The sequence below is a fragment of the Poecilia reticulata genome, linkage group LG9 (genome assembly GCF_000633615.1).
Source record: "Poecilia reticulata strain Guanapo linkage group LG9, Guppy_female_1.0+MT, whole genome shotgun sequence".
NCBI classification, from domain to species: Eukaryota; Metazoa; Chordata; class Actinopteri; order Cyprinodontiformes; family Poeciliidae; genus Poecilia; species Poecilia reticulata.
The window spans coordinates 3880150-3890826 of NC_024339.1; the positions used below are offsets into that span (position 1 = coordinate 3880150).

General features: G+C 38.7%; 1 protein-coding gene across 1 annotated transcript in view; it reads right to left on the reverse strand.

Moving 5' to 3' along the window:
* The window catches only part of zbtb26 (zinc finger and BTB domain containing 26), a 1115122-nt gene that overhangs the window by 654635 nt on the left and 449810 nt on the right, over positions 1–10677 (reverse strand). The gene's annotated exons all lie outside the window — the stretch shown is intronic.

Below are 10677 nucleotides of genomic sequence, written 5' to 3' on the forward strand. Positions count from 1 at the left end.
ATGGATGGATGGATGGATGGATGGATGGATGGATGGATGGATGGATGGATGGATGGATGGATGGATGGATGGATGGATGGATGGATGGATAACGCTAATTATTCCAACAGTTACTTTAGTAACATGTGTGGTAAAGTTGTCCTTTAGCTCTTAAAAATGAGCATTTGGGGAAAAATTAAACCCTTTATTGAGAAGTATTCACAACAAATATATTAGAAATGTTTTGAATATGCAAAATATTTATATGCAGACAGAAAGCATTACAAATTTTAGAAGGACACAACACTGCAGCTATATTCAGCGTGGAATGAATCCCCTTACGGATCTGGAAATCTGTCCTGGATTATCCAAACACACCAACTTGGGATGACTGCTCTGTGACCAGAACCCAGAGTCCAATACTGCCAAGACAAACTGTCTGTATGCTGCCTGTTGTCTTCACCTTCACCTGGAAGGTCAACAATAGCATGCAGGTCATTCCAAATGCTACTGAGGAGACGCAGGACTCCTGCCTCCGGTGTATAATTTGTGGTAGGGTTGAAATGCAGCAAGGTGGCTGTTACATGCAACTCTTTCTCTCCACCACAGAAAACATAATCTCTTTGGACCTCTGGTAGATGCTCCAGGATGGCTGGCCTGGGACAGGAGGTGATGTTGGCAGGGGCGGGTCTACTGGGGTGGCATGGGGTGGCAGTTGCCACCCCAAATGAGAGCCTTGCCACCCCTGTTGCCATCCCAGCTGGCGACTATGAATTCAATAAATAGTTATGGGAAATCGGACATTAAGCGCACGAASCTCTTTTTTCCGACAACATTGAAAGGAACACAATGTAATCTAACACCTACTGCTGAGTAGCGGGAAGTGCGAGAGAAGGACAGAGCATGAGGCAGCAGCATTAATATGGATGGATATAAATTACTGGACTGGACATTACATGACTTATCGTGTGCCACATGCGCCATTGATGTCCATTGAGTCAATTCCTAAAAGTTAAACAAGCGGCAAAACTGAACTAATCATCAAACCACAGCTCCTACAGCATATTTAAAATAAAACGATTGACCAATATAAGAGAAATTTGCCCCTTCTTGCATCTTGACAGAACTAACAGAAACAAAATTGTTTATAGAAAAGCTAAACGTTCATAAGCAGCAACCTCTGATCTTAAATTCTCCACACACCATGTCCACACACAGGTCTGAGGTACTCAGGATTTGGATCGACTCCGTGACCTCTGACCCATTTTCCACCTGCCCTGTCTGACTCCCTGTGAACAGGAATGTTCTGTCATTGATCCTCACTGTTCTTAGGAAGGAGAAATGTCAGTTTGTCTGGAGTAATACTGGAATACTGTGACATTGAATTAAAACAATATTCTGTTCTTGGAGAAATATTTTCCACATTTTCTCTAAAGTTTACCAATCTTACCAATAAGTTATTTTTATTGATCATATTGTGTGTAAACATTTAATATATTGACAGTTTGTACAATTCTGTCATAGTATATTGGCAATGAATGTCATCTTGAAAAATGTGAACATATTGAATACACAAAGTAATTTTTTCACCTGGAAGGTAGGTTATAATTCACCCTTCTGTATACTGGTATCCTAATATGCTTGCAGTACTGTAATATGTAGTGAAGCATGCAAAGTGGCAAAGCAGAATTATAAAATTAAGAAAAAGTGTACTTCAATAGCAATTACAAAAAATCTAAAGTTAATTGGAGTATACTGTTATCACAGTACTAATATATAAAATACATAATTCTTATGTATTTAGAAGACGTTCTAAATATATTTTAAATGTAATTCATTCACAAAAATGGTACGCTTAAGATTTACTAATGAAACGCGTTTAAATGTCATAAAAAGCCTTAGACTTAGAGTGTACAAGGTATAACTGTAGTTGTTCCAAAAAAGCATGCATAGAGCATGCACATAGTACACTTTAAATTGTGATTTTCTACAATTTAATTAGTTAAATTAAGCACAAAATTAGCTGTTCCAAAATTAAACGCTTCAAGTTCATTTATCCTTAATAAACTTGAAGTGTAAAGATGATTACAGTAGTCTGGCTTCAAGTATCCATCCATCCATTTTCTTTCACCCTTGTCCCTCAGTGGGGTCGGGCGGGGTGCTGGTGCCCATCTCCAGCTAACGTTCCGGGCGAGGGGCGGGGTACACCCTGGACAGGTCGCCAGTCTGTCGCAGGGCAACACAGAGACACACAGGACAAACACGCATGCACACACACTCACACCTAGGGACAATTTAGACAGACCAATTAACCTGACAGTCATGTTTTTGGACTGTGGGAGGAAACCGGAGTACCCGGAGAGAACCCACGCATGCACAGGGAGAACATGCAAACTCCATGCAGAAAGACCGGGCCGGGAATTGAACCCAGAACCTTCGTGCTGCAAGGCAACAGCTCTACCAACTGCGCCACTGTGCAGCCTGGCTTCAAGTATGTTAAGACTTAATATGTTTAGTAAATTTATTTTTCTCAAGGTAATGTATCAAACAACATGCTGTTACTGGTAAAGTACAACTTTTTAATCCCAAGTTTAAAAAAGTGAGTATGGAATTGATTCTAATATTTGCATTTTGTTAAACAAACAAAGCCTCTTTGTAATACCGACAAACATTGTATTACATAGTAATATAGACTAGGTAATTAAAATTCAGTAAAAATACAAAAGGTTGTATTATATGCATAATTATTTAAGTTAAAATACATTATATAAACCAATTTTAACTTGAAATCTGTTTACTGCTCATGGATCTGTGTAAGCCCTGCCTGTGTTCTGGCACACAAAGGCCTCACTAACTACCAGAAGTATTTAAAGTCAGGATGAGAGAGACAGTGAGGTAGTAATCATGGCATCAAAAGAAAAGGGATCATGTGAGAAGTAACAAAGAGTTCTTACCAGTTTACTTAAAGGGGTGTTTAAAGTGTGGACCAGGAATCACTTTAAGGCCTTGGAATGTTTTTGTGAGGTCCTCGACCACAGTTCAATTTATCACTCAAACATTTTTATACGTTAGGGTGCACTTTCCACTAATGGAGGCTGTTCAAATATGATACAGACAAATGGAAATAGACACCTGTACAGTAGCCACCATTCATGAATCATAACTTTTACTTTCAATTTAATTTTATAGCAAATAGGATCACAAATATCCAGTGTCTTTCAACAGCAGGGCACTCATTTAATAAACTTGTCAAAATAAAATCAAATTGAATTGGTTTTATGTTATTGTTTCTGAAACACACACACACACGCACACACACACAAATCTGAACAAAGATAATTAACCTGAGGTAAGGTAAGTTAATTTTATTTATATAGCACATTTTCAGCAACAAGGCAATTCAAAGTGCTTTACATGAATTAAAAGGAAATACAAACAAAATAACAAACCAAAGGAAAAAGAGGAAAGGACACATTAGGGCAAATGGCAACATTCAGACAAAACAAAGGGCAAAACAGACAAGAGTGAAGGCGGTGACATCTAGTGGCCATGAAACCACATTGCTCAGCCTCCCAGCAAGTCCGATAAAAGTGTTGTTTATCGAGGAATGTCCTTGGGAGTGCTCAGCTCCACAGCTGCATGGCTAACAGGAGGGGGTGAGGTGGGAAGGAGCATTATGTTTACATATCTTCAAGAAGATTGGAAATATGCAGTCCTTCCAAGGCGACACAGGGAAAGCCAATTCAGTAACAAGATTTCTTAGGTCGGGAAGATTATAAATTTCAATCTTCCCTAAAGTCTCTCCGATACATTTCAGTTCCCAATTATCCAAATTAGTTTGGTTGTTCCACTGAGTCGAAACTAGCAACTTCTACAAGATATATTCCATCTCGTTAGTCAGTTTTAGAGTCCTCAGCTGGGCTGCGAGTCTCAGCAAGACTCACATCCAACTTGTGTCTCTGTCCACACCAACAGTCTGAGTGTTCGCTAGTTCGGCCAAGTCCGTCACAAATTTGTCGATAAACTAGGTAACTGCAATCTCCAAAAAGCAGAAATCCTGTTATCATGAATAAATCCAGGATGAATCCTGCCCGGTGTGTCCCTGCAGGACAAGAGGGCTCTCCTGTGCCCTGTTTTCTTGTCAAGAAAAATTGATCCATTACATTGAGAGACCGGTTGACCAGATCCATAATTTGTAGATTTGGATGATATGCAAAGAAAGGCTCCAAAAATATAGAAAAAGACAGGACAAAAACAGAGCAAGCAGGGTAGGCATGGGCAGGGAAGGAGCAGAGGAAAAAAGCGCCTTCGCCGAGATCAAGAGAGAAATGCAAGACATTATTTGCTAATTATTTAGACCAACAAACTGGCAAGTTTAAGAATAAATTATAAATCCCTTTCCTATAATTCTAATTCAAAAATACTTTATTGATCCTAAWGAGAAATTAAATATTGTTGTAACTCATATCAAGTCAGATTCTTCAAAGTGTTATTGATAGCTATGGTTGTTGGCAGGAAATATCTCTTGTAACGGTCTATGCAGTGTATCTGAAGAAGCCTCTGACTGAAGACAGTCTGTTTTCCCAAGACAGTCTCATGAAGAGGATGGTCAGGGTGTTCATAATTTTCTTAATTTTATGAAGAATCCTTTATTGCATCGTCATCTCCAGAGGTCCACAGTCATCCCCAAAGGTCCACCATCACCCCAGAACAAAACCAGCCTTCTTTATCAGGTTGTTGAGTCTTTTTAGGTCCCTAGGTCTGATGCTGCTGCCCCAACAAATGATGGCAGAAGAGATGACAAAGATACAGAAAGACTTTTTGCTTTTTTCATAATATACATAAAATATTGCAATGATTGTATTGCAATCATTGGAATTTGACTCGCAAAGTGCTCTCTCTAAGCACTGATAAGCCAAATACTGAGACTTTAGTTGTGCATGTTGGAGCCAACGATCAGGCAAAGCAAAAATCTGAGATTCTGAAAAAGGACTTTAATATTCTTCTGGACACTATGTAAAAATTAAAAATGAAATTATTTCTCAGTGGTCCAATTCCATCACCTCAATGGGGAGAAAAGAAAAACATTCCAGACCGGACATGATAAACAAATGGCTAATTAAAACCTGCTCTGCCAGCTCATTGACCTTCATCGATAACATCTGGATCTATTGGCAGTGCTTTCACCTCCTTGTAAGAGATGGACGCAATCTTAACAAGCATGGAATAAGGCTGCTCAATGCAAACATTTTTAATTTTATCAAAAGGACAACAATGTGACCATTGCTTCAGAAGAACAGGCTCAAGGATGTCTGACTAGGACGGAATCCTCTGCTTATCAGAAGCAAAGTGTCCCAAAACAAACTGATAAAACATCAACTGGGGACAGAGCGACTGGTTCCCCTCCTCATTCTGAGGTCTGAGACCGGGGTCCAGATATTATCTTTACACCCGTCTTCCTCCAGAATGTGTCTGGCCCCCCAGCACTGCAAAACAGGACATTACCTGTCTGGATCACTACAAGAAAAGTTACAAAAAACAGAAATACAAAAAACAGCGATCTTAATTCAAACCTGAGACTGATCCTCTGCCTAAAGGAACCTCAGACTGAAGAACTTTCAGCCTCCAAGTCACTTAAACTGGCTCTTTTAAATACTAGATCACTCTGTGCTAAAGCTATATTAATTAATGATTTCATCACCGAGCATAATATTGATGTTTTATTTCTGACAGAAACATGGTTGAATGACAATAATGAGCCAATCGTACTAATTGAATCAGCACCTCCTGCGTACAATTTTTTAAGTGAGAATATAAAACACAAAAAAGGAGGAGGCATGGCATCAGTATTTAAGAATGCCATAAATTGTAGTAAAATCTCATTGGGTAATTCACGTCTTTTGAGTATCTTGGAATTGAGGTAAAAGGCCACAAACAAACTTTGACACTAACTTTATACAAAACTCCAACATATGTGATGTGCTGATCAGATTTTTTCCTGCCGATTCCGATCTCCCATGAGGGCCGATCACCGATACCGATCACATAGTTATTATTTTTTTAATCATAAGCACTACCGGTTACATTATGTAGAAAAAGGAACCATGAATTCACCTTAATTTAGACAACAGCGGTTCAACAGCGAGAACAGAACCAGCGTCTTATTTAAGTCTTCGAACTGCGATGTAATTTTATTTGTTTAGCTTTCTGACCATCATGCTAATCCGGGTGAGTGTTTGTAGCTGTGCGCTGCTTTACCTGCTATCTGATCGCTCCGTATGTCTTTTTTACTGCAGTGAGCCTCAATATAGCCAAACTCCGTCAAGTATGCCATTGTTTTTATGCCATATTAGATTTGTCGCGTTGATGCATTTTGACGTGCTTCACCCCACGTGCTTCAATTTTCCGCCACAACACGCAAACTTCCCCATTCACTCAGTTCCACACCACATCGCTTATAGGATTTGTTGCTACACGTTTGTGCAGTGTGAAGGAAAGAGGAGACCAGCTGCACAGGCAGGCTGCGAAATGAGAAGCAGGTGATCAGTTTGTGTGATCAGCAACAAGAGACCGTGATCGGCGATCACCGATCATACACTTTTTCACGGAAATCGGCCGATTATGATCGGTGGCCGATTATTATCGGTGGCCAATCGATCGGCATACCTCTAATATGTGGAAAATTTCTTTACGGACTTGAATGAGCTTCTATCTCTCATATGCATTGATTATGATTGACTCAACCTTGTCTAACTATTAAAATGACACATTCGGCAAGATGAAAAAAAAATCATAAAACAAAATTATTGTTTGCATCATCTTTCCAAAACAGAAAAGGCAAAATCTACACACACAAACCCACGCACGCATACGCGCACACACACGCACACACACAATTAAGCAATATGCAAGCATTTTGTCATGCTTAAAATTACAATGTTTTTGATTGTAAAACACTATTTAATAATGCATTTGGAAATCAGATTTTTCTGTGTGTGTGACTCATCTACTTTCACATATCTCAGAAATAATCTGTACATGTTGGTTTTATGGCTTTAATGAAGGGGGGAGAAAGTACAGCTAATTCAAACCTTTTAAAAAAAAAATCCTTTTTCTATTTCTATGTAACTTTCCAAACACATCTAGTATAAGACTCGATTCTGATCAATTATATAATAAGAGCCCAGATTTTGACCTGTCTGACCTTCTTCCTTATTCTTTCTGTTCCTTGTCCTCCATGACTTTTCTCACGAACTGAATGACATCTATCAGACCCTTTACTTTTATATCAGCCTTGACTGAAACATTTCAACAGTCAGTCATAGACACAAGGCTTTTTCATATCCTGTCTGGTAGCAGCAGAGGGGAGCTTCTCCCCTGGGTTTCCCTTATGCCCCACAGACCATATGGTTTGGCCTGGCCCCTGAGCTGGTCCTTGGACCACCTGAGGCAGCAGGAGCTCCCATAATCATTGGAGACAAGGGCCACTTGACACCAGGCTGACAGATGGTGCTCCAGCACTGCAGCACCGAACTGCTGTTGCTAGTGCGTCTGTGTGCGAGTGTTCAGATTGAGAGGCACAATAAGGGCAGTGATGTGTCAAGGATGGTTAAACATGATGGTGGCAGTCCATCTTCTTTTGTCTCTAGGGTAGCCATAGCCTCAGGCCATGACTGCAGGCAAATTTCATCACATATATGAAGCTTTGGGTAACAACACAGAAGCTCAACACCAAAGTTCTACCTTGATAGATTTTCCAGAATCAAATTCTGAGTTGAAATAAGAATAGATAAGCTAGAATGTTATTGATAATGTAGTATATGTCAATAAATCAAAAATGAAACTCATATAAATACATTACACACAGTGATATCCCTTTGTAGCATTTATTTCTGTTAGTTATGGCTTAAAGCTTATAAAAACCATAATTACAATATTATGCAAGTCTCATAAAGAGATTTTGGTACAGAACTGTGATGTCATGGCCATGTTGTGGCCTATAAAATCAAACGGCTACTTGACAATTGTTATTGACAATTGTTATTGGAGATTGTCAATGGTTATTGACATCCTTCAGCACTGTGAAGAAAAGTGCATTCAGATTTAAGGTAGACTAAAGAGACTGGACTGCAGCTGGAGCCAGACCTTCAAGAGTGCCAAAACGATTCCAGGACTTGAACTAAAACTGTACAATTTCTTGTGTTAACCCACCTCTGAGGCAGAGACATCAAAAGCATTTTATCTGGGCTTTGGAGAAAATGGACCAGACTGTTCAGTGGTCTAATTTCGGCTTTCTGGAAAAAAGAAAAAAAAAAAATTCTAAATCAAGGCACCAGAGTTTAGGGAAGAGTGGGACTGCTTCAGGTTCAGTGCTCCCAAATCCATCACAATCAGTGATGGATTTCGGGAATAATGTTATCTGCTGATGTTACTTCACTGTGTTTTGTTAATATACTGCTTTATCAAAGTCAGTGCACTTGTCCAACAAGGTCTAACAATCAAACACACCTTTTTGAAGCAAAAAAACTCAGAAATATGTAGGGCCAACCGCAAGAGTCAACTCATTTAAAGTTAAAACTCAGTTTCACACAAATACAAAGGTATTAGCATAAATGTTTGCCTGTTGAACTGGATCATTCAAGGTCACTACCACACTAATTAGCAGCTTCTCAAATTGTTTGATAAACATTTCATTACCAAGAGAATTTAAAACATACCTTTATCTTAGCTTTTTTTCTGTTCTCTTTACGTTCTATATCCCTCTAAGTTAGCATTGTTTTGCTAACTTATATTCCACCAATGCTTTGGAGGTTTACTTGTTCACTGCACATTGYACAGCCGCACATACCGCGGCTACTAGGGGGCCACCAACAGCAATTAGTTTTTTTCTTTTTGGCCATATCCATCTTATTCCTGAGAGGTTTAAGTAGCAGTATTTCACTGTAATTTGTAAGGTTTTTGCTAATCTATATTGTTGATAGAAGTTACATCTCTTTTTCGGTTATTGTAAAGCTTGTTTACGGACTCGCCGTCTGCTATCTGAGAGATGCTCAGAACAGAAGATCGTAATTGTGAGTTTAACCACAGGGGTGACAGGAACACAGTGTTAAGTTTTGAAACACTGTTTTGAAACAGACTGTGAATTAGCAGCGCTGCTAGCAGCTCGTTTCTCGGAAAAACTGACAGTAATAAAGAAGAGAAAAGCGGAGAAGCTGGTCTGAGTTTTGAGCTGCAGTTTTGTGCTGACAGTGTAAAACACCAGAACTACATAATATTAGCTCGGTGTGATGTGAATTTTATTTTTCGTTTGAATTTAAAAAATAATGAAGTTTATGATCTTTTTCCCCACTGGACTAGAACCAAATTGAATCACCTTTTATAGAGAGCAACTTGCCCCTGAAAGATGCCCTTGCAGAGTTCGAGTAGCTATTCTGTTCGTGGCTGTACCCTAATAATCAGATCCAATTTAATTTGTGGCAGCAACAGGTGTTTTGAACGTGCTCCTGAAACAAAAAGGCAGTATTTCTGTGATAAGTGGAAGTTTTCATTGCCTACTGACAGATAAGGAAACAAAAAAAATTTGCCTAAAAAAATTCTAAACTTGAAGAGAGAACCCAAAATGCTTTGCGTCTCCATTTCATTGGGTGGATAATGAAATCAGAAGCAACTGAGTCAGTGAAGTAGCTAAATTTGCTAGTGCGGGTTAGTTGTGGCCATTTCTTCAAGTCACCATTCTCCTTGCAATAGATGCAGGTAGTGGTAAAATAATATTATTGAACTTTAACATACTTTAGCACAGTGTTTTTCAACTTTTTTTGAGCCAAGGTACATTATTTTAATTGAAAAAATCTCGAGGCACACCACCAACCAAAAATGTAAAATATACTCTTTAGCCGCCTATATTACATATATAGTAATTCTTATCAAAGTGTCTTGAATAGGAATCAAACACAAAAATGCATTTTTATCACATTTCTTATTTCAAATTGCACTTAACATGTSCACTTCAAAAATACMCCTGAACAGCCACAACACTGTGGTGTTAAATTTAAAGAAGTTGTAGAAAACTCCAAACTGTTTTACAAACTAATCCACAAGCATTCTTTTAGCCGGAATACAGAAAATAATTCTTATTCTGAAGGAAGCAATAATATTTGGGAAACATTTCACTTCATATTCACTGTTACAATATGAAGAGTTGCATGTACAAAATGTCAATATCTGTATATTTTACCCACCTGGTGTGAAACCTGTGCATGTTTGGATAAAAACAACTGATTTACTGGCAGAAATTGAAGAAAGACAAAGCTCTTCCTCAACAGCTCTCAGTCTCTCTCTGGTTTTAGTTTTTATAGTAGCCAGACTAGAGAAGCTCATTTCACACAGATATGTTGTGGGAAATGGACYCATGTTCTTTCCAACTACTGCTGAGCTTCTCTGTCTTTTCCTTCACTGTCGTCAGTCTTGCTAGATACGATGCTCTCACCGCTACCTGTAACATTCATGCATAACTAATTCTCTTGTTTTAATGTAAAATGCTCTGTACCTACTGCCATCTAGTGGTAAGAATATTACATGATTACGGCGCTAGTCGCTGCTACAGCAGACACTGGAAGATGGCATTATTTGCAGATAATTCATTTTCAAAAAATCTTTTAAAATCAATTACCGTATTTTTCGGACTATAGAGCGCACCAT